This window comes from Schistocerca nitens, chromosome 1, assembly GCF_023898315.1.
Source record: "Schistocerca nitens isolate TAMUIC-IGC-003100 chromosome 1, iqSchNite1.1, whole genome shotgun sequence".
Lineage (NCBI taxonomy): Eukaryota > Metazoa > Arthropoda > Insecta > Orthoptera > Acrididae > Schistocerca > Schistocerca nitens.
In genome coordinates, this window is record NC_064614.1 from 1,076,552,410 (window position 1) to 1,076,577,849 (window position 25,440).

Consider the following 25,440-nt stretch of genomic DNA (forward strand, 5'->3'; position numbering starts at 1 on the left):
AATTTGTGATCCCTTGATGCCTCAGAACATGTCCTACCGACCGATCCCTTCTTCTGGTCAAGTTGTGCCACAAACTTCTCTTCTCCCCAATCCTATTCAGTACCTCCTCATTAGTTACTTGATCTACCCACCTAATCTTCAACATTCTTCTGTAGCACCACATTTCGAAAGCTTCTATTCTCTTCTTCTCCAAACTATTTATTGTCCATGTTTCACTTCCATACATGGCTACACTCCATACAAATACTTTCAGAAATGACTTTCTGACACTTAAATCTATACTCGATGTTAACAAATTTCTCTTCTTCAGAAACGCTTTCCTTGCCATTGCCAGTCTACATTTTATATCCTTTCTACTTCGACCATCATCAGTTATATAATTCCCTCAGCATCACCCGACTTAATTCGACTACATTCCATTATCCTTGTTTTGCTTTTGTTGATGTTCATCTTATATCCTTCTTTCAAGACACTGTCCATTCCATTCAACTGCTCTTCCAAGTCCTTTGCTGTCTCTGACAGTATTACAATGTCATCGGCGAACCTCAAAGTTTTTATTTCTTCTCCCTGTATTTTAATACCTACTCCAAATTTTTCTTTTGTTTCCTTTACTGCTTGCTCAATATACAGATTGAATAACATCGGCGAGAGGCTACAACCCTGTCTCACTCCCTTACCAACCACTTCTTCCCTTTCATGCCCCTCGACTCTTATAACTGCCATCTGGTTTCTGTAAAAATTGTAAATAGCCTTTCGCTCCCTGTATTTTACCCCTGCCACCTTTAGAATTTGAAAGAGAGTATTCCAGTCAAAGTATTTTACTGTAAAGCGGAATGTGTGCTGTTCTGAAATTTTCTGACCAATTTAAACTCCGTCCAAGGCTGGGAACTGAACCCAGGAATCTTGACTTTCCAGGTTTGGGTCTCGAAGCAGTACAGAATTTTAACCTGTGAGAAAGTCTGATAACTTCCAAAACATCAAACGAAATACGATTCGCAAGCGTCTTATAATGATTTCAGAGAGTGAAATAGCTCTGATTTCACCTGTGTGACAAACGAAATTCAGTAAGCGGTTTTTAATCAAGCAATTATTGAAGAAAGATGACATAAGATTTGTGGTATTCATGTCATCAATCTCAATTCGAAATTAATAAGTCCATGATAGTTTGATCATGCTTACGCCCTTTCATAGACGAGCACTTTTCTGCAGAATATTCGTTGCGCAAAACGGTTGTAGCCGACAAACATAGGAAACGTGCTATCATGTATCAGATATATTGTTCACGACGACTAACACCCTCCGATAACGTCACTTACGTATATTCTGTGGGCTTATTTCTTATCGTACATCACATTTACCATAGTAGCACAATGATATTCTAGAATCTTTCTTAAAATACCTACTATGGAGCCAAGTTTGAGTACGCGAAGTCATAAAGAATTTTCAGTATTATCTTCCCTTACCGTGTCAGTTGTTGGAGTAGGAATCTGGCCTACGCATGCCGCCATGATAGAAACCAATAAGTCGCTATGACTGTAAACCTAATTTTGCTCCAGCCGCTTTGGCCGAGCGGTTCTAGGCGCTTCAGTCTGGGACCGCGCGACCACTACGGTCGCAGGTTCGAATCCTGCCTCGGGCATGGATGTGTGTGATGTCCTTAGGTTAGTTAGGTTTAAATAGTTCTAAGTTCTAGGGTACTGATGACCTCAGATGTTAAGTCCCATAGTGCTCAGAGCCATTTGAACCATTTGAACCTAATTTTGCTTTAGACTAGCGTGTAATTTAGTAACCTTGACTCCATTCAATACGGAGCGGCTGGATTTTTGTAAAATATACTGGTCAACTGGTTCCCATGTTCGCGATACGAAGAAAAAGAAAATTACTCCTTCTTGGTTTCTTTATATATCTTAACCCAGTGCAATTTGCACTTGAGAAATACCGAAGGCCAGGACTGTATTTATTGGTGCTGATAACCAGGAGAGTGCCTTCGCTAAAGATTATCGAGACTGAAACAAGTAACGGAGGATCCATTTACGCGAATGAACCTATGATATCATCCTCAGCACGCTCCAGCGGCTTATTCATCCAATCGTTGTGGTCGAGGATAGATGTACGAGCGAGATTCCCCGCCCAACAAAGAGTTTAAATCTCGAATTGGTCAGATTACGTCTTAAATAAAATACTGTAAAGAGCCATAAACAATGGAATACTGATAACGTAACAAATCCGTTAGTCAACAGTTTAATGAATGTTGATTTTTTTTTAATAACAAGAGTCTAACTAGCCAATGTAATTGAAATTTTGATACCTCTGCTCATTCATTCATAACGTCTTAACGTCCTCCTAACTGGACGCAGTGCGACAATGTCGGCCTATCTTTTTCACTGGATGCCAAAAAGCCTGTCACGAGCTAAATTACTGCTGTTTTGCGCCGTCCACGTTTACCGCTACATAGGGTGTTTCAAAATAACGTTTTTAAACTCTGCGGACAGGTTTCTTACACCAAAATAAGAAACAAAGTCCAGTAGACATGGTCTCTAAAATACTGTGATCTGTGAGCTCATAGCTGAAGAGCTCTGAGCACTTGTTCATACCCAATACTGTGAATGACATTTATTTCTACTGGAACCGCTACGCTTTCTGTATATTTGGAGCAGATAGTATGGACCAAAACAAGAAAAGAAATCCAGGAAGCATGGGCTCTAAAATGCTTACCTCAAAGGCCATGAGCACTTGTTCAGCAGAAGGGTTGTTTTTCACCATAACGAAGATGAACAAATGCTCCTCACTCTAAAGGTATGCATTTTAGAGTCCATCTTTACTGGACATCTTTTTCTTGTCCATACTATCTCTACCTGCTCCACAAATATGGAAAGCGTTAAACAAAGTGCCTTTCAGTAGAAGAGCTATGGTTTACAGTATAGAGGCTGAACAAGTGCTCATAGCTCTTAAGGTATGCATTTTAGAGCATATGTTTATCACAATATTTTTCGTATTTTGGTGTAATAACCTGTCCCCAAAATTTAAAAAGTTATTCTGAACCACCCTGTATTTCCCAGAAATTCTTACGCTCCATTTTAGCACTGTTGTGGCCTTTCTGGTCATTGTAACGCTCCATTTGTCGGACTCCATCAGGAACATGCTAAAGCACTGATCCATGAATGATACACTACTGGCCATTAAAATTGCTACACCACGAAGATGACGTGCTACAGACGCGAAATTTAACCGACAGGAAGAAGATGCTGTGATACGCAAATGATAAGCTTTTCAGAGCATTCACACAAGGTTGACGACGGTGGCGACACCTACAACGTGCTGACATGAGGAAAGTTTCCAACCGATTTCTCATCCACAAACAGCAGTTGACCGGCGTTGCCTGGTGACGCGTTGTTGTAATGCCTCGTGTAAGCAGGAGAAATGCGTACCATCACGTTTCCGACTTTGATAAAGGTCGGATTGTAGCCTATCGCGATTGCGGTTTATCGTATCGCGACATTGCTGCTCGCGTTGGTCGAGATCCAGTGACTTGCAGCAGAATATGGAATCGGTGGGTTCAGGAGGATAATACGGAACGCTGTACTGGATCCCAAGGGCCTCGTATCACTAACAGTCGAGATGACAGGCGTCTTATCCGCATGGCTGTAACGGATCGCGCAGCCACGTCTCGATCCCTGAGTAAACGCTTGCAAGACAACAACCATCTGCACGGACAGTTCGACGACGTTTGCAGCAACATGGACTATCGGCTCGGAGACCATGGCTGTGGTTACCCTTGACTTTGCATCACAGACAGGAGCGCCTGCGATGGTGTACTCAACGACGAAACTCGGTGCACGAATGGCAAAACGTCATTTTTTCGGATGGACCCAGGTTGTGTTTACAGCATCATGACGGTCGCATCCGTGTTTGGCGACATCGCGGTGAACGCACATTGGAAGCGTGTATTCGTCATCGCCATACTGGCGTATCACCCGGCGTGATGGTACGGGGTGCCATTGGTTACACGTCTCGGTCACCTCTTGTTCGCATTGACGGCTCTTTGAACAGTGAATGTTACATTTCAGATGTGTTACGGCCCGTGGCTCCGCCCTTCATTCGATCCCTGCAAAACCCTACATTTCAGCAGGATAATGCACGACCGCATGTTCCAGGTCCTGTACGAGCCTTTCTGGATACAGAAAATGTTCGACTGCTGCCCTGGCCAGCACATTCTCCAGATATCTCACCAACTGAAAACGTCTGGTCAATGGCGGCCGAGGAACTGGCTCGTCACAATACGCCAGTCACTACTCTTGATGAACTATGGTATCGTGTTGAAGCTGCACGGGCAGCTGTACCTGTACACCCTATCCAAACGCTGTTTAACTCAATGCCCAGGCTTATCAAGGCCGTTATTACGGCCAGAGGTGGTTGTTCTGGGTACTGATTTCTCAGTATCAATGCACCGAAACTGCGTGAAAATATAATCACATGTCAGTTCTAGTGTAATGTATTTGTCCAATGAATACCCGTTGATCATCTGCATTTCTTCTTGGTGTAGCAATTTTAATGGCCAGTAGTGTATTAACCAGGTTCCGTGAACTCATTTATTACGTATTCTTATATGAAGACCATTATTCCCACGCAGTCATAATGGAAATAATTTCTTTAGTCGACTGAAGACATATAGAATACTGTGTCTAGAATCGAAACTTGTCCTGTTGATATTAAAAGTACCTACAGCAGGTAGCCGATTTTGTTATAGTTCCTGTAACAGTGAAATGGCCCATACCTGAAAGGAACAGCTCATTTCAGTTTCTGATTGGCTAGCCTACATTACCTCACACAATGGGAGCAGATAATAGCCGACGTGGAGGCAGCTGCTGTGGTAGCGATACGGCTTTGTCACGTCTGACGCAACAGCCGCGGCCGCGCGGTAAATCACGAGGCTCGCTTGTCTCGCAGACGCCCACCGCGACAAGTCTTCTTCTCATCAGCCCACTCGTGTCTGTCACTGGCTGCGATTTGCATACCGAGGAAACAGAAGATGCGAAAACATAACACCTCTGCAGCTTGTGAAATAGGGAAGAGGCGTGAAGTGAATGCGCCATCGATCTCATGCTACTGGCACGGTGCGGTACAGTCTGGTGACAAAAGGTCAGCTGAGTTTGTCGTGTTAGTTTTAGCGACAGCGTAACAATATTGATCCCAATGAAAATGATTGTGAATTCTTATTCACTGCGGCCATAAGTGTTTCTCAAAGATAACACTATGCAACATGATTTGATATGCTTGGGAAGTTTTCACTGTTGCTGAAGTACTTTTTTGTTTCCAGATCTTTTATTAGATTTTTTTCTTTCGGTTTTTTTTACAAATCAAGCAGGCCAAAACTCATTTTTCATTAAAAGCTAAGTTTCAAAGAGAGAAATTACATGTAAATGTTATTTTCCTAGAATTTAGCGGTTGATCAATTGTGAAATAACAAAAAAATTTAAAACTTTCTAAAAAACTTTTCGTAACTTTCAAAATTTTTCAGTACACTGTCTCAATCGCAATTAATATTAAAATATTATTTACAAACTGATGAACAGTTTCTGTAGCTTAACTACCATCTTCAGATCTGAAAAAAGACAAATCAGAAGAATTATTGCTATGTAAAAGTTACTATTGGCTTAGTAAGTGGATTAGTAAGAAAGTAAGCAAGCCAAAAGCAATTTTTACATAACTGTATTACTTATGAAAATATTTCTTTTGGTTTGTCTCTTCTAGGATCTGAAGATGGTGGTTATGCTACCGAAACTGGTCGACAATTTGTAAATAAATTTTAATGTTAAATGCGATTGAGAAAATATATAGAAAAGTTTTGAAAGTTTTAGAAAGTTTTATAGAAAGTTTCTATGATTTTACAATTGATTGTCTGCTTCCGATCACTTTCTTCTGTTCTGATAATGAGAGTTGGTCACACCGATTGGGCTGGTAGATGGGAAACTTCAGTTCATTGTTGGCATTCTATTTACTGTAATATTATATTTGTGCTGTTAAACGTAGTTCTACGGTATCTTAGAAATGAGTTCCCCCAAGTGTCTGAATAACCCATACGTATTCTGTTATGTTTGTGGTAGACACATAATTGCTAAGGAAAAGTAGGACATTGATAGTTTCGTAAAAAATGTCTAGCATCTATAATTCGCTATAAGGCTTGGTGGTCAAAACAAAAGCTGGACGTTTCACAAATTAATACTTACATGTGCTGAGGCACTGAGACTCAGGAAAAATGAGAAAAACAAATTCCCAAGGTATGGAGACCTAAAAAGGATATAAAATATCCTAATATTTATTTTGCCTTGCAGCTAGTTGCACGTAGTTAATTTCTCCTTATTTCAATTCCACCTGTCATTCTTGAAGATTTGCAACATGAGAGCAGCTCAGAAAATGACTGCGATGATGCTGATAGTTTCAAGCGGGAAGAAGATTCTACGCTAGTATTATTTAGTGAAAATGAAATAAATGATTTAACTCGTAACTTGACTCTGACAAAAACAGACACCGAAATGTTAGGGTAAAAACTGAAAGTAAAAAATCATCTATTATCCGAAGTATAAGGAACAGAGAAACATATAATATAGTTCTTTGAAGAAGAAGACCGTGACACTTAAGTATGAAGAGACTTCAAGTACCAGGACTTCAAGAAGATGGAAAAAAGATACCAGGGAAATGAAATGCAAATATAGTGGCTCACTGTTGTTTTATGTTAAAGAGAGATGGCACTGGTGAAGAAAGACAATCAAGGACGAGATGTTTTGCCCCAATTCAGAAAGAATTCTTGCAGTGAATTCAGCGACTGGAAAGGAAAATGATTTTTGTTTTTATAATAATTATTAGCATTTTAAGAAACATATACCAGTGTGTACACTAATGCAGTGTTCTATAAATGGTTACAAAATATGTACTTTATTCTGAATTTAAACAAGCATTCCTGTCAGATAGAAGAGTGATTTCGTCTAAAATTTCAGACGTGATTAGTACAAAAGTCTGAAGTGATACTGAAAATATCACCTTACAGTCACAAAACACCGTCCCAGAAGTTTTAAAGTGCAGGATAATGTAATTTATGCCATTTAGAAGTGTATAGACATGGGTTTTCGTAGCAGTAAATCAACTAATCGACTACAGAATTAGGTCTACGCCTGCACTCAAATATAAACTGGCGAGTTAGGGTGCCTTGGGTGAGGTTAAGATTTTTACAATCAATGCATGTTGGAGCAGACTCATCAATGACTCTTCCGAAGAATATGGAGCCATCAGCATCCTAAAACGGCTGTCCAAATTTGTATTAACGCATAATCACGGGAATGGATCTGTCATAACCCCAGAAGGAGGTTCCCGGTGTTCGAAGACCTAGACTAAGTAACCAGAGATTTTCTCAGTAGAACGTATGATGGTAACGAACACATTAGACAGAAAAATTTGTCACCCTCTGAAAAATCACGATAATATACTGCAGAACATTCCCTAGATTTTGGTAATGGCTTGGATCCGAAGAGCAATGGAGTCTACAACTTTTTTCAGGTATGCCATATCTAGCTGATGTCACTCATTGAAGATTAGATGTCTTACAGCTACCAACGGGCATGTCTGTCGACTGATACATTTCAAACACTGTTCCAAATAATGCCCGACATTTTTATTGCATTAAGGTCGGGTGATTAACGGGCCAGTCGACATGCGGTTGGGCCGCTGAGTATTCGCCAAACCACGAACGCACGCGTGCAGCCTTCTGAAGATGATTGTTGACATCTTGGAAGCCGGGAGTGTCCACAGCCTTGCATCATTTGAAGACAGATAAAATGGCGACTCGTCGGATCACACTTCCCGCCCCCATTAAGCTAGTGTCATAACCTCACGGGGGTCGCAACATACTTACTTGGAAGTCCATGCTCAGACCAGAGCTAACGTGGGATCTCGTCACGGAAGAGGCTGCATGCAGGAGTGAAGCTGCGACGAGACGGAAAGTTTTCAGGTCTCTGTAGTTGGAGACAGTATAGAAAGACTTGGACGTAAGGCAAAAAAGCTATATATTGTGACGCTAAGGAAATGAGGCTCTGAGGTGGCTTACTGGACTGCTTTTTATTGCTTCTTCTTTACAATGAACATGCAGAAGAGAACAGACATTTGTTTATAACTTCAGGAAGTGTAAAACGTAGATGGAGCAATAGCCACAAATAAGGAATTTGATCCCAACATCATTGACAAAATTTTAAGTAAAACGGTGAAGAAACAAGCCAGATAACTGTTGTCCCCAATGAACAACACAGAAAAACTGGAAAAGAGATGGTGCAGATTACCTTTTAGAGTGAAAACGTCAAACAGAATAAGTAATATTTTGAAGACAATGGATTTCTCTGTGCTTTTCTATGTCCCTCAAGTAACAGGTAGTTGCTTGGTCAGTGCAAAAGACAAACAACGAGCCATTATAAAAAGTGGGGTTTGAGGATCATATGCATGGAGTGCAATCTTCATGCACTGGACAGACTGGGAGGAGGTCAATCTGCACCCAGCTTAAAGAACACCCTAGCAAATGGAGAGTGAATTGTGTAATTCCATATCTAATTTGTCAAAATAATGATCATTGAAGTAATTTTACATTAATCGAAGGATCGATACATTAAGAAGTTGAGATGTATATATTTGCCCTTTCATCGTGTTTATCATTGTTTTTTCATCTTTCGAAACAGTAATTTACTTGAAAATGAGCTTATCACCTGATATCTAGAATGAGCATTAGAAATAATAAAATTTGTGAAACTAGGCGAAAAACAGTGTTTGTTTAGTTAATAGGTGAAACTTATTAGATTTCCCAGTCAATTATCAGGACAAATGACGTCCCGGCCTACAACATTATTAGGATTCGAATATACACAGTAACGAATGGTACTGCAGACCGCGAACCATGAAAGTGCCAGATTATATTGCCCTAACTGAAGACTTAGCTACCAGTAGGCGTCAGAATGAAAGTGATATGCAGACCTAGGTGCGTGTGGACAAATGTACTATAGAGAACAATAACCTTAGACTAGAGGTACATGCAGGTAAGCTTTACAGGTACTTCTTAGTGGATAAGTATTCTGCTCATTCACATGGTATCTGCTGCAGGCCGTTGTCCATCCGATGCTGCTGGTGGTACTGCCCTCGGTCTGAATTTGCGCCCCGCCTGACTTTTGAGAGCCTTCATACACTTCATTTGGGCTTCTTTGTTTGTAGACAGTAAGTTACTACGTCATCTTTTACCTAAAGTCCGCAATCAGTGAGCGTGAAATCAGCCGTTTCGCGATGCGTATAACCTCCTAGTGAAACGACGAAAGCAGCTTGCACTGTTTGTCTCCATCTTTGTTTCTGGCAGACATTCAAGGTTAGATCATTACACCTACTATCCATTTTCGGAGTTGTTTGACACGTATTTTTGGTGTACTTTTCATTCTCTGAGTAGTTGGGACAGTTCAAGTAATCACCCCTATGGAGTCAGCGGTCTTTGAGCCAATTACTGGAAGAGATCCCAGTGCAGCAGAGGCAGTTGCCATTGTCAGTATTTGGGACCAGGTTCCCTAATACGGCTTTTGTCTTATAACCAAGAGAAACCTCCCAAACTAGTTCGTCAGAACCGGAGAATGGGAATTATTTTTAATTTAATTCTGGAACAACATCTCTCAGACAAAGAAGTATACTAGTATATGTGAAAGTATAATTGTCTATTACTATATAAATAAACTCAAGTTCCTCGACATGCAGGAGTATTTATTAAGTTTTTTGTTGTTGTTGTTGTTTTCATTCATTACGCCTAAAATAGTATTGTGGCCTTCGTTATCTAATAAATCGTCAATAGCTATGGTTACAGAGCTAAATGACTGCAGGAACAATGCGAAGCAATCGATAAAGGAACGGTTGCCGGAAGGTAAGTAGGAATGTCAAAAGATCTGTCCATATAACTAAAAGCAGATATGTTAACATTAAGAATGCAAGACGAACCCCGCAGTTAAACGCAGAGGACAGAGCGGGTGTGTGCATGAGACTACAATGTAGGTCTCTATAAATGGAAGAAACTGTCTGGTGACATGATTGAGGTAGAAATTGGAATTGGTATGAAAGACTTGGGAACACAGTGAGAATTAGACACAGCTTTCGAACATTTGCAACAAAATAAGTCTGAAAGCATAAATAACAGTACCTCGGAATTCCAGAATTCATTGGAGGACGTGGTAACCAAACGACTACTGAAGTTGGTTTACAGTATCTATGAGATTTGAAACATACCATCAGACTTTCGGAAAAATATCATCTACACAACACCGAAAATAGCAAGCGAAGCTAAGTGCGAAAACTATCATACAATCAACTTAACAGCTCATGCATCGAAGTTGCTGAGATGGATAAGATAACTGATAATCTATTAGATAACGATCAGTTTGGCGTTAGGGAAGGGAAAGTCGTAAGAGAGGCACTTCTTGTGTTACGCTTGATAGTGAATGTGTAGCGCCTTTACCTAATTTTAGGTGAAATTTGTAAGAAGCTGCCTTGGAGAGTTGCATTAGCTACCACTGGCTGGTTAGTGCAATGTGACGACGCGTAGGGTACAGCAAAACATATGCAGAGAATTGCAAAATGGGGTAGAAGTGCTCCCCAAAACCTGCACCACGCAATGGTTGTAGCTGCAGTGGGCATGGCAGTGTCAGCACGACAGGGCCAGAACTACGAAGGAGGATGAGAAAGTAACGCACAATAATTTTTTTGGCTCCTGGCCCTGCAGTTGGAACGTTGAAATTTCACATCATACTTCAATGTTTCCGCTACAGAGGGTATTTTGTTTTCCTGTGCCGCTCTAGCGAGAGAATCCTGAAGTACGAAACAAACATGGCGCGCATGTTACTGTCGTCAGTTTGTGAAGAGCAGCGAAGTGTAGTTCGGTACTTGTGGGACAAAGGGCATAAACCGAGTGACATTCGCACCGGCTGTGCATGAGGACGATTGTACGCACAGTGACAATGACTCCAGGTGGTGTACATTCTTCTAAAAGGACCGTGTGAACCCTAAATGGTTCGTTACGCTCCGGGCTTCAGGTAAGAGCTGCAACTCGCAGATTGTAGAAGCCACTGACGCTGCAATTTTGAACAACCAGCGTATGCAATTGCGAACCTTATCTCAGGATTTCAACGTTTCCTGTGGTGCGATGTACAATACTGTTCGTGACACGTCGAAATTTCGTAAAGTTAGTGCTCACTGCATGAGTAAGAACCTGACACATAACCACAAGTACCAGTGAATGATGATAAGCTTGGATCACTTAACACATTTCGCCGCAGAAAGGCATGACTTCCTGAAATAAAACGTCACTGGTAACGAGTGAAACGTCCCCTTGGAAAAATTTATGAATTTCTGTGCTGATAAACCTCTTACATTATTTGATTTTCAAACAGCTGAGCAGAACTGAGCGTACTCAGACATTTCGCTCTTTGCCTATTCTGAGCAACACTAAACTGACACACCATATTTTTAGCGCAACGCAATCTGACTTTTAATAATCCCTACAAAAGAATGGCCCTGACTAACGATAACCTATACCTTTCATGAATCACTTACCTCACAAAAATCTTCATTACTCGAACTACTGCAATACAGCGAACGACACTACTGCCAGCTAAATAAAAGATTCTAACTACTGAAGGCACTAACTACTGATAGGCATAGTTAGCATCATCATCATCATCATTTAAGACTGATTATGCCTTTCAGCGATCAGTCTGGAGCATAGTCCCCCTTATAAAATTCATCCATGGTCCCCTATTCAGTGCTAACATTGGTGCCTCTTCTGATGTTAAACCTATTACTTCAAAATCATTCTTAACCGAATCCAGGTACCTTCTCCTTGGTCTCCCCCGACTCCTCCTACCCTCTACTGCTGAACCCATTAGTCTCTTGGGTAACCTTGCTTCTCCCATGCGTGTAACATGACCCCACCATCTAAGCCTGTTCGCCCTGACTGCTACATCTATAGAGTTCATTCCCAGTTGTTCTTTGATTTCCTCATTGTGGGCACCCTCCTGCCATTGTTCCCATCTACTAGTATCTGCAATCATCCTAGCTACTTTCATATCCGTAACCTCAACCTTGTTGATAAGGTAACCTGAACCCTCCCAGCTTTCGCTCCCATACAACAAAGTTGGTCGAAAGATCGAACGGTGCACAGATAACTTAGTCTTGGTACTGACTTCCTTCTTGCAGAAGAGACTAGATCGTAGCTAAGCGCTCACTGCATTAGCTTTGCTACACCTCGCTTCCAGTTCTTTCACTATGTTGCCATCCTATGAGAATATACATCCTAAGTACTTGAAACTGTCCACCTGTTCTAACTTTGTTCCTCCTATTTGGCACTCAATCCGTTTATATTTCTTTCCCACTGACATTACTTTCGTTTTGGAGATGCTAATCTTTATACCATAGTCCTTACATTTCTGATCTAGTTCTGAAATAATACTTTGCAAACTTTCAATCGAATCTGCCATCACAACTAAGTCATCCGCATATGCAAGACTGCTTATTTTGTGTTCACATATCTTAATCTCACCCAGCCAGTCTATTGTTTTCAACATATGATACATAAATAATATGAACAACAGTGGAGGCAGGTTGCAGCCTTGCCTTACCCCTGAAACTACTCTGAACCATGAACTCAATTTACTGTCAACTCTAACTGCTGCCTGACTATCCATGTAAAGACCTTTAATTGCTTGCAAAAGTTTGCCTCCTATTCCATAATCTCGTAGAACAGACAATAACTTCCTCCTAGGAACCCGGTCATATGCCTGTTCTAGATCTATAAAGCATAGATACAATTCCCTGTTCCACTCATAACACTTCTCCATTATTTGCCGTAAGCTAAAGATCTGGTCCTGACAACCTCTAAGAGGCCTAAACCCACACTGATTTTCATCCAATTGGTCCTCAACTAATACTCGCACTTTCCTTTCAACAATACCTGAGTAGATTTTACCCACAACGCTGATTAAAGAGATACCTCTGTAGTTGTTACAATCTTTTCTGTTTCCATGTTTAAAGATTGGTGTGATTACTGCTTTTGTCCAGTCTGATTGAACCTGTCCCGACTCCCAGGCCATTTCAATTATACTGTGTAGTCATTTAAGACCTGACATTCCACTGTATTTGATGAGTTCCGACTTAATTGCACTGCAATCTATTGACCATTTTCTCCACTTCCTCAAATGTGATCCTATTTCCATCATCATTCCTATCCCATTCTACCTCGAAATCTGAAACATCACTGATCGCATTTTCACCTACATTGAGCAACTCTTCAAAATATTCCCTCCATCTGCCCAAGGCATCCACAGGTTTCACCAGCAGTTTTCCTGACCTGTCCAAAATACTTGTCATTTCCTTCTTACCTCCCTTTCGAAGACTGCTAATTACACTCCAGTAGTCTCCAATCTGTTTCCAAAGTCTTCTCAAGATTTCTTCTTGCATGCTGCAATTATCTGTTTGGCTTCCTTTCTTTCTTCAACATAACTTTCTCTGTCTACCTGAGTTCTAATATGTAGCCATTTTTGATACGCCTTCTTTATCCATTTACAGGCTGCCTTGACTGTGTCATTCCACCAAGCTGTTTGCTTCATCCTACTTTTACACACAACTGTTCCAAGACATTCTTTAGCCACTTCTAGTACTGTGTCCCTGTACCTTGTCTATTCCTTTTCCAATGACTATAATTGACTACATTCAACTAACTGGTACCTTTCTGAGATCGCTGTTATGTACTTGTGCCAGATTTCCTTATCCTGAAGATTCTCCACTCTTATCCTCCTACATATGGGCCTGACCTCCTGCACTTTCAGCCTCACAATCCCAATTTCACTGCAGATTAAATAATGATCAGTGTCATCAAAGAATCCCCTGAATACACGTGTGTCCCTCACAGCCTTCCTGAATTCCTGATCTGTTATTATATAGTCAATGACAGATCTGGTTCCCCTGCCTTCCCAAGTATACCGGTGAATGTTCTTATTTTTAAAAAAGGAGTTTGTGATTACTAAGCCCATACTGGCACAGAAATCCAAGAGTTGTTTCCCGTTCCTGTTGGCCTCCATATCCTCTCCAAATTTACCCATAACCTTTTCATACCCTTCTTTTCGATTTCCAATCCTGGCGTTAAAATCACCCATGAGCAGAACACTGTCATTGTCCTTTAACAACTACATCACTGAGTGCCTCATAAAAACTATCCATCTTATCTTGATCTGTCCCTTCACAATGCTAATATACTGACACAATCCTAATTTTCTTGCTAGACACTGTCAAATCTATCCACATCAGTCGTTCGTTTACATACCTTATTGCTACTACGCTGGGTTCAATTTCTTTCCTGATGTAAAGCCCTACACCCCATTGTGCTATTCCTGCTTTGACTCCTGACAGGTAGACCTTGTATTCTCCCACTTCCTCTTCTTTCTCACCCCTTACCTGAATGTCACTAACAGCTAAAACGTCCAGGCCCATCTTAGTTGCAGCCTCTGCTAGCTCTACCTTCTTCCCAGAGTAGCCCCCATTGATATTAATAGCTCCCCATCTCATTACCATTTGTTTGCCAAGTCGTATCTTAGTAGTCCCTGGTTTGTCAGTTAGAGGTGGGACTCCGTCACCTCCAAAGGTCCGAGGCATTTTGCTCTGATTGTTGCATCATATTTAAAGTACCAGGGAAGCAGGTTGCTAGCCTTACTTGCCCCGAGTCCCATTGGGTTTTACCCCTAACGGCTGAGGGACTAACCGGTGGATTTGGTAGTCTTTGCCGTATGAGCACAAAGGTGACCACGACTCAGAATATGTCCGAGATGCCCAGCCTTATTCCAAAGTAACTGGTATCCCGACTGTCGGGACCACTTACTTGGCCACTCATACGTTGCCCGTGGTTCATAAACTAGGACATTACTACAGGAACCCACACCATGAACCATAGTTAGCAAATGAAAGATTTTGATAGAGAACAAACAATGTATTTACCTTAATAGTGTTCAAAAGTCATAATATATGTATCAGTTCATGACATCCAGTCTTAAAAATTTACTGTCTCTGATGGGCACACGTCCAGATCATCCGCTCTCAAAACTCCGCCATCTCTCTCCCCACATCCACCACTGCTGGCGGCTCACCTCCAACTGCGCAACGCTACGCGCTGTTAACAGCCAACTGCCCAACACTACAATAGCATATACTCCAACAATGCAAACCAACCACAGCCTTCACACAGCACAGTCAGTGATTTTCATATAGAGCGCTACGTGGCGTTACCAACATAAAAACCTAAACAGCCTACTTACACGAGTTGTGGGCATACCGCTACACACCCGAAACCTAGCAGGCTTCTATGGAGCAGAAACATGCTGGTCTCCAGTATGGAAAGAATTCGAAGTGACTCAGTCTGCTAGTAACGTGTTTGTGTCCATGTTCTGGGATGTGCATAGTGCGTTACTCGTCGACTTTGCTGAACACGAGACCGCTGTGAATGCTGCAGTCTACATTAAAACTTTAGTTAAGCTGCCTCGTGCCCTTCATAACAAATGCCACAACATTAATGGTGACGGTGTCAAATTTCTTCACGACAGTGCTCGCCCCCGTGTTGTTGTTCCTGTTTGTCAGAAAATCGCCAAATTTGAGTTCATCCATCATACAGTCCCGACTCTGCACCGTCGGACTTCATCTGTTCATCCCCATCAAGAAATTCGTGGCCGGCCAACGTGTTGCGAGCGATGTGGAACTGAAATCAGCGGTCCACAAATGGATATAGTCCAAACAAACAGACTTCTAGGAACAGGACATATTGAAAGTGCTACCACGATGGGAGAAATGTGTTAGAACTTCGGTGACTAAGTAGAAAAGTAGGTAACAGATATAAGTTCATTTGTGATTTTCGTTTTTTTTCGTTGGCCATTACACTTTTTGATAGTAAAATTTTTGTGCTTTACTTTCCGATCTTCCCTCATATGAGCTACGTCATTGCGAGCCGGACGGTAGTGCAACAAATGCGTATCGGTGCGGTATAAATAACTGTTAATAATGTTGAGACAGAGGCATTCGGAGCCCAGCAGTAGTACCACAATGCCTGGGATTTGGAAGACGACACACTTTCGCAAAGACATAGCGTTACTGAGGAAAATTTATGGTGTTAACCATTTTAGAAAAATCAACCCTGGTAATTTCAGCCATATAGAAGAAAGTCCGTTTGTTTGTTTCTTTGTTTGTAATTCATACAAATCTACAGCTTTTACTTCGAGCTTATTGAAATTTTTGTACACTTTACCTTCATGACAAGAGGTAGATTACTGTCTATATAAGATTTCGTTCGTTCAAGACCAGGATGGGACAGCAGCCTCTGGCACTAAGTTTTCATTTTCCTCTTCAGACGGTGCACATGGAAGTTATAACCGGTCGGTGTGGCCGTTCCAATTCAACTGCAGATCGGTCATCAACCTGGGTGAAGGAGGTAAAGAATTTGCTTACCTTTACATCGGAAACAATTCCAGAACCAACCTGATTATGTGAACGTAGCCACTAAGCGAAGATATTTGCTAAGTACATGAATTTTTAGAAACAGCGTGGTTCCTTTCGTCAGTTAACGTACACAATTTTTTTTCAACGTACACGTGTTTAGCAAACTGTTCACATGGTGAATTTTAAATTTGCAGGAGTATTCATGGTCACTGTGAGACACTCGGGATCATTTATTGTGTAGTGCCTTAGAATTCAGAAATTTTTTACACACTTTCGCAAAGACTTAGCATTACTGAAGAAAATTTATGGTGTTAGCCATTTTAGTAAAATCAATCCTGGTAATTTCAGCCATATAGAAGAGAGTCCGTTTGTTTGTAATTCATACAAATCTACAGCTTTTATTTCCAGCTTCATGAAATTTTGTACATTTTACCTTCATGACATTTCGTAATCTGACTTCAAACGTTTAGGTATGTAATATACAGATAAAGAGGAAAGTTTGTTACCAAAAACCTCTAAAAGTTCTTGGTCGATTCATTTCAAATTTCTACACGATCCCATAGTGAAAATTTGGGCGGACACAGACTCCACATTTTTTTAATAAAAAATGAGAATCGTTGTTACCAAACATCTCGAAAAGAGCTTGACCGATTTACTTCAAAGTTCTTGGCCGATTTACCTCCAACTTCTACAGACAGATGAAACAATGAAGAAATTAATCAAAAATGGAATGTCTAAAAAACTAAATATATCGTAGTAAACTGTAAACCGCGAGAATAAATTACAGTAACAATATCTATCTCGGAGGTAGTACCATCGGACGTCACTAGGACGCGGGACGAGCGAAAGTTCGAGAATTTGACGGAAACCCGACAGCAAACTCTTATTTATTGATTAGCTGCCGTTTTTACATATGGCATATAACGTAGAAAATATTTTAGTCCGTGTTTCACAGTTACTGCTACTATTGAAATCCACAGTTCGTGAACATAGTACCAACGAAAGTCAATAGACCGAAGGGCGATGGAAAGATCAAAGAGACTTCAAGATTTCCCGAACTGTGACGTAAACTGTTCGAACAGTTAGAATCGTGCTCAAAAGCAGCCCTACTTGAAACAAAAAAAAACTGAGATGAAAAACTAGAAGACGAATTCTCCAAAAGTACAATGAGATACTTACCGAAAAGAGTAACAATAGATGGCGTAACTAATCGTCTTTCCATACGGCATATTTTTAGATTCAAAATATTTATTGCAGAAAATCAAGTCTATTACAATGATAACAGAATGCACTTTAGAGATAGATTTTTGGTACGTCACGCTTTGTAGGTATACTAGTTTAATACGTAGTTTAAAAACAAATCAAAACGTAATCTATGATGTAATTGTTACTACTACACATTTGAACTAAAAATTTGTGTGTGTTTGTAAAAGTCAGAACAGGAAGCCTAGGACCTGATTTTTATGAATTCCGAAAGCGAAGACGTATTTCTTCGTCATACTCCGTTGACACTGTCTGATTTAAATATGCCCTTCGATTTAATGCAATTGCAGTTTCCAATAGGGCTTCTATTCGCTGTGAGTATCAACAAGGCACAGGGAAAATCAGTTTCTACATCTACATCTACACGACTACACTGCTGTTGACAGTTACGGGCCTGGTAGACAGTTCATCGAACCACCTTTAAGCTACTTCCCTACCGTTCCACTCTAGAACAGCGTGCGGCGATAATGAATACTTAAATCTTCCCGTGCGAATTCTGATTTATCTTATTTTACTGTGATATCATTTATACCTTTCTAGATGGGCCTCAAAAAAACATTTTCACACTCTGAGGAGAAAGTTGGTGATCGAGATTTCAAGATATTATCCTGTATCAGCGAAAAAGGTCTTTGTTTTAGTGAGTGACATCCCAGCAATACTCCAGAAGAGGGCAGTCAAGCGTAGTGTAAGCTGTCTCTTTAGCAGCCATGTTACATTTTCTAAGTGTTCTGCCAATAAATCGCAGTCTTTGGATTGCTTTCCTCGTAATATTATCTATGTGATCATTCCAGCTTAAGTTATTCGTAATTGTAATCCCTTAGTATTTGGTTGAGTTTACAGCCTATAGATTTGTGTGATTAATATGGTAATTGAAATTTAGCAAGATCTATTGAGTGCTCATGATTTAGAGTCAATTGCCACTTTTTGCATCATACAGATATCTTGTGGAAATCATTTTGCAATTTGTTTTGATCATGCGATGACTTAACATGACGGTAAATGGCAGCATCATGTGCAAACAGTGTAAGAGGAATGCTCAGATTGTCTCTTAAATCGTTTACGTAGATCGGGAACAAGAGGGCCTATAACATTTATTTTGGGAACGCCAGATATTACTTCTGTTTTACTCGATGACTGTCCGTTAATTATTACGAACTGTGACCTTCCTGACATAAAAGCACAATTCAAGTCACACAACTGAGACGATTATCCACAGGCTCGCAATTTAATTAGAAATCACTTGTGAGGAACCGTGGCAAAAATCTTCTAGAAACCTAAAAATATGGAATCAGTGTGGCGTTCCCTGTCGATAGCACTCATTACTTCACGAGAATTAAGAGCCAGTTCTGTTTCACAATAACAATATTTTCTGAATTCATATTGGCTGATTGTCAGTAATCTGTTTTCCTCGAGGTGATTCGTAATGTTCATGCACAGTATATGTTCCATAGTCCTACTGCACCGGCCGCAATGGCCGTGCGGTTCTAGGCGCTTCAGTCTGGAACTGCGTGACCGCTACGGTCGCAGGTTCGAATCCTCCCCCGGGCATGGATGTGTGTGATGTCCTTAGGTTAGTTAGGTTTAAGTAGTTCTAAATTTTAGGGGACTGATGACCACAAATGTTAAGTCCCGTAGTGCTCAGAGCCAGTCCTATTGCAAGTCGGCGTTACTGGTATGGGTCTGTGATTCAGCGGCTATCTTCTCTTGGGTATTGGTGTGACCTGTGCAAGCTTCCAGTCTTTGGGTACGGACCTTTCCACGAGAGAGCGATTGTATGTGATTACTAAGTACGGAACTATTGTACCAGCATACTCTGAAGGGAACCTAACTAGTACACAATCTGGACCGAAAGCCTTGCCTTTCTGCTTTGCCACATCGAGGAAATCGAAGTTACTAATGTTGGCATTTGTTCTTGATTCGAATTCTGGAGTATTTACTTCGTCTTCTTTTGTGAAACAATATCGGAAAAGCGTGTTTAGTAACTCTGCTTTAGTGATGCTGTCATCAATAACATACCATTCTTCTCATGCACTTTGTGTGGTAGGTAATAAACATCCTGGACAAAGCTAGGAACTATCGCTACACAGCTAAACAAAAGTTTTAAATATTATAGAGTTCACTACAATGACCTCTTGTGGTACATCCATTAAGGTTTGTGCAATGTCGTATTAACAAAAGAAAAATAATTCCTTCTAAAATCAAGAATGTTTTGGTTAGCTACAAAAAAATCATTTCAAAACAAAGCAGATTCTCTGTTAAGTGTAAATCTTGAAAATAAAAACAATAAAAATCTTTGTCTCATGATGATGATGATTATCAGTCTTAAGTAGTGAGTATGTCCTCCCCGCATACGGATGAGTTCTTCCATTCCGCAAGGCTTGCTCTGGATGAGATAATCGACTTTATCTTTTGGTATAGAGTCCCACTCCACAAATGGCAGCTACAGTGAGATTCTGAAGATTGTCAGGTGGATTCCGACGCTGTGCAATGGTCACCTTCAACAGGCCCAACACATGCTCAGTCGAATTCATGTCTGGAAACTGCGATGGCCAATGCATTCGATTGATGTTCCGTTTTTGAAGATAACGAGACAATGCTGGAGCACGGTGCTGTCTTTCGTTCTCATCGACTAGGATGAAATTTTCATTGATTTTACATCCGTCGGGCATTACAATCGCTTGTACGACCTCTTGGAGGTATCGGGGATTAGACAAATTGCAGTACATGGGGATTATTACCGCCCAGAACTTTACACTTTGTCCTACAAACGGATGGACTTCCTGAACGTACCGGCATCGTGGTCTAGCGCTTCTCCTAATCCTTACACGTCTAGTGTCCAGTCGCAAACCAGTCATGGTCTCGCCAGCTAAAGTGACATTACTCCATTCTGCAATAGTCAGTTGTTGATGTGAAAGAGGCCAGGTCCTTCGATTTTGTCGGTTCCGTTAGTTTAGTGCAAAACTTCTCACTGATCTTCTGGACTGAAGACCACCCTTCTACGCACTATTTGGTCTGAGATATGAACCCCTGTTGCCCGGAAAAGGTCAGTTCCAGTATTTCTGGCAGTTGATGTTGGACGCCTGTGAGCCGACAGTTGGAGGAAGCGATCGTGCACTCGTTTTGTCAAACGAGGACGAACACTGCGAGGTCTGACGTTGACATTTCCCGTGTCCCTGTGCTTTCTCCATACCTTGGCCACGCCACTTAGATTGACATGTAACCAATCGACAACATCTTACTGTGTATGACCTGCTCAAAGTGAATACACTATCCTGACTCTAAAAGTGTAGTATGCCTCTGTGTGGTATGTTACTACAGTGCTGAATACAAACTGAATGTTGTTCACACTGGACTGCTGGCGGTATACCGCTGCGGCAGCGGTATGTTTATATGGGAAGCGGCAACAAAGCTTGTCAATAGTAAAAACCGTCCAGTAATGGGCTCTAACTGGTTAACACATGAAGAGCCTAGGTCAAGGAGTTCCATAGATTACATTATACGATAGTATTCCATACTTTTTGTAGCAGTGTAGTTACGTGAATCACTTAGAGTACGGCTGCCGGATAGCTTCTCCGCTTCATTGTGTTAAAGAAATTGATAACTATGTGACAACTTTCCACGCTGCAGTAACGGTTTACAGCAGGAAGAATAATTAGACAAATAAACAGCGGCTCCCCGTCTGCTGGAGGACAGGGCCGTTTGGGAGAGCGGAGTGGCGGCAGTGGTGGTGGTGGTGGTGGTTCATCGGGGTGGACAGGTGTCTATCACGACAGCTTAGCGAGAGGTTGAAACTAATTTGCGGACACGGCCCGTCGGCGCCGAATTTGCAAGGTTTAATCACGCCGGCGCAAATTAAATCACCCCCACGATCCAAGTCGCCCCTGGTCTTCGCCCGCTGCTGCCCGGGGGATGACGCAATATCCACTACAATGGCGGGCCATCCGCCCGGCATGAATATAGATGCTTATCTAATTGAAGACAGGCTGCCGGGCCGCGGTTCAAACCAAGACGGCACGGAGGGCTCAGTGGCCGACAACAGCTGTTCACCATTCTTTCTTCATTCCGTTCTCTTAATCACAGAAGCGGAAATCACTGGGACCGACGAGTTTGACTATTACTTTCTTCAGAACACTAGAGGATTGAAATGCAGCGTAGGAGACAGTGTTACACCTTCCTACACTTTTTAGAATTTTGCCTCTAGAGAGGACTGTAAGAGAACTTCAATATAATTTCTTTTTCTTTTTGGCATTTCCCCCTAGGAAAAATCTTCACAGACCACTTTCGTTCCTATCATCCTGGAAGGAGTAACAGACGGATATATTTTGTTATTTTATTTGTAAATGGTGGTATTCACATTATATGTGCTGTAGTCTTTTTCTGAAATTAGAAAAAAAATTCCGAAAAATATATTTGTTTTTGGAGAGGGTCAGCCTTGAGAAAAACATAATTTCTTATTTTTCTTTTTATTCCCCAGAGATGGTTCACTGAAGTTACAGCATCATCAGTGGGTTTTATTTTATCTTCTTGTTACCACATGCTGTGAATTTCCTGGCATATGATAACAAGAAGATAACATAAAACCCACTAATGATGCTCTAACTTCGGCGAAACATGTCAGGGGAATAAAAATGAAAATGAGAAATTGTGTTTTACCAAAGGCGGACCCTCTCCAAAAACAAATATATCTGTAAGCAAAAGCGGACAGAAGAGCTTCAACCTCAAGATGATTATACTGGAAAATTAGGGTTTTTCCAAATGTGAGACCATGTCACAAGGTACAACATGATCATATACTTACAAGGGAACCTCTCCATCGCACCCCCCTCAGATTTAGTTATAAGTTGGCACAGTGGATAGGCCTTGAAAAACTGAACACAGATCAATTGAGAAAACAGGAAGAAGTTGTGTGGAACTGTGAAAAAATAAGCAAAATATACAAACTGAGTAGTTCATGGGAAGATAGGCGACATCAAGGACTCTAAGAACACAGGAGCGCCGTGGTGTCGTGGTAACGTGAGCAGATGGAGAACGAAAGGTCCTTAGTTCAAATCTTCCATCGAGTGAAAATTTTAATTTTTTATTTTCAGTTTATGTGACAAACTCTTATGTTTTCATCACTTTGCGAGGTGCCGGGGCTAGTAGTGTATTTATCACTACATTCTACTAGAATCCACATGTGTAAATCATGCTCTAAGCCCCCCCTATTCTAACTCCGACTTTTGCTGTTGCACAAGGATAAAAAAAATACGCGAACTGACTCTAATCAACCCTGCTAGTGGAGTAGAAGAGAGTTTGGCACCTGCAGTAATTTAATTTGATACATAAGTTAAATAAACAAAGGTTTCATTAGCATAGTGAGGAATGATAGGGTTGCTCTATTGATTAACAGAATGAAAGTTCTGTTCAAACTAACAATATGATTTATTAAGATTAAACACAGAATAGTAAAAGAAACACAGCAAATTTATAAAACATCAAACTGGCTAAAATTGGAGATTCATACAAACACTATAAAGGTGAAGTTGTCCCTAACTTAGATCGTGAGGTTTAAGACGAAGTGGTATGTGGAGCCAATTCCTTTCCACTCAAATCTCAAGAGAGACACACAGCTAACCCAATGGTAATTGCTGTTACTCGAAACTGAACAAAGTTAGAAAAGGATGAACAGGCGCGCTCTGCTGAGCTCTGATTATCACCTAGGAAAATCCCTATCTGCCGGTGCTGCGGATGTACATTACCAACAGTCTTCTTATCTCCCAGAACACGATCTGGCGTACCGCAGGCGAGGGCTGGCTGCTTCAACGTCCTCGACCGAAAGGCGACTCGCTGACTACTCAGAGCACCCGTACAGGCCGAACACACAACATTCCCACCCCCACGACAGTGGCCGTGGTTACGTTCCAATCAGCAACACGAAAACCGGCGGAAATTCCACTCCATTGCCGGAGCACTACCATTCCACCAATGGAGATTCTTGGCGCCAATTTCTGTGCTGATTTTGCCCCGTCACGGAGCTATGCCCTTAGCAAGCCAATCACAGTTCCTATTTTGCAGAAAGCGCGGTAATTTTCCCGCCCCAGCTGCCTGGGTACATAAGTCATTCCCACGCCTCGCTGGTAGCCCGCCAGAAAGTGTTTTCGCTAAGCTTCTGCGAAGCAACGGAACCACCAGCCCAGCCGCCACTTCCGGCTTTCGCGGCCGCGTCTCCTGACAATGTCGGCGTCCGGAGAGTATTCACTCGGCCCCCACACCTGTCAGCCTACCCTTTCAAAGTGAGAAGAGCCCGCCTGTCACTGGACCACCCGGGTGGCGAGAGACGCTACATGGGAAGTCCGCGTGTGAAGGAACAACGGAACCTCCACCGCATGCAACTAGAGAGGAGAATCGTAAGATAGGAATATGAGAGGGGGCTCATGCCACCTCTCATTGCCCCTACGCCATTTTAGATTGTAATTGGTGAGCGGTTGGCTCACTTAGGAGCAAGGTAGTGAGTCAATCGCCCAAGAACAATCTTACAAAGTGACTCCACATGCCGCACTCTATAAAGAAAATCACTGCAACTGAAAAATGCAGCTCATAGAGGGAGGATTATTTATGATGTAGCCAACTTCACCTTCTTAATATGGAACACTAACACTCACATCACACATCCATACCCAGGGAGCCCCTTCCAAACACCGATTCACGCAGACATTCACGCTCTAAACATGGCCCGGGCATCTGAGCCAAATATGGAGCAGTTTATTCTTTACAATCAGAGTTGGAGTGCTCCGCAATTAAATGCCCAAGATGTTACAACAATTTTAATCATTAAACTAACCTGACCTCACTCACACATTGTAATATTTAAGTTAACAATCTCTTTGTGAGTTTTCCGAATCTAGTTACAACCTCCGATTCATTCTGTCTCCCTGCAGCAAGAATAACCTTTACAAAATGTTCCCTGAACTGATGGTCCATTCACAATGACAGTGGTGGTATCTGCTTCAGTTTATGGGGACTTCAGGCACACTGTTAGCATACACACAACAATAAACACAAAATACAAAAAAAACATGATGTGGAGAACAATACAGTAATCTGTAATAAGAATTACAGTGTAAAACACAAACGCATACAAGGTATAACATACATTACAGAAACAACATAAGAGAAAGAAATTTAAGAAAAACAAAAAAAACAAGGTTCATGGGGCATCAAATTGTGCGTGCACATTGCACAAAGTTCACGACTGTGCTGAGAATGAGGCACTAAATCACATTGTTAGAAATATCCGTGGCACTTCACAAATTCCACCGTACTGACATCACATAAGGCTAAACGTCGGGTGTAGTTGCTACGTTGTGGCAACAGCAATAGGGAGTTCTGGAGTGTCTGCAGTACGCTGTTGAGATTGTAGTCAGACCCACGCATATGATCACGGCAGTACGGTAGGAAGACACAGTGATAGGTTCTCCTCACGTCGATTAATTGTCTCTGAGATCTCCTTGTTGGGATACATCGCTAGTCTAGGTCTCTTCTCTCGCTGGACAGAACTTTACGTTTCCCAATATTGCAGTTCGACGAGGGATGATGGCACGTGGAGTGACTCCACAAGTGTGTGAGGTCATCCATACAGGATCGAACTAGGAGCGACTATTGTTA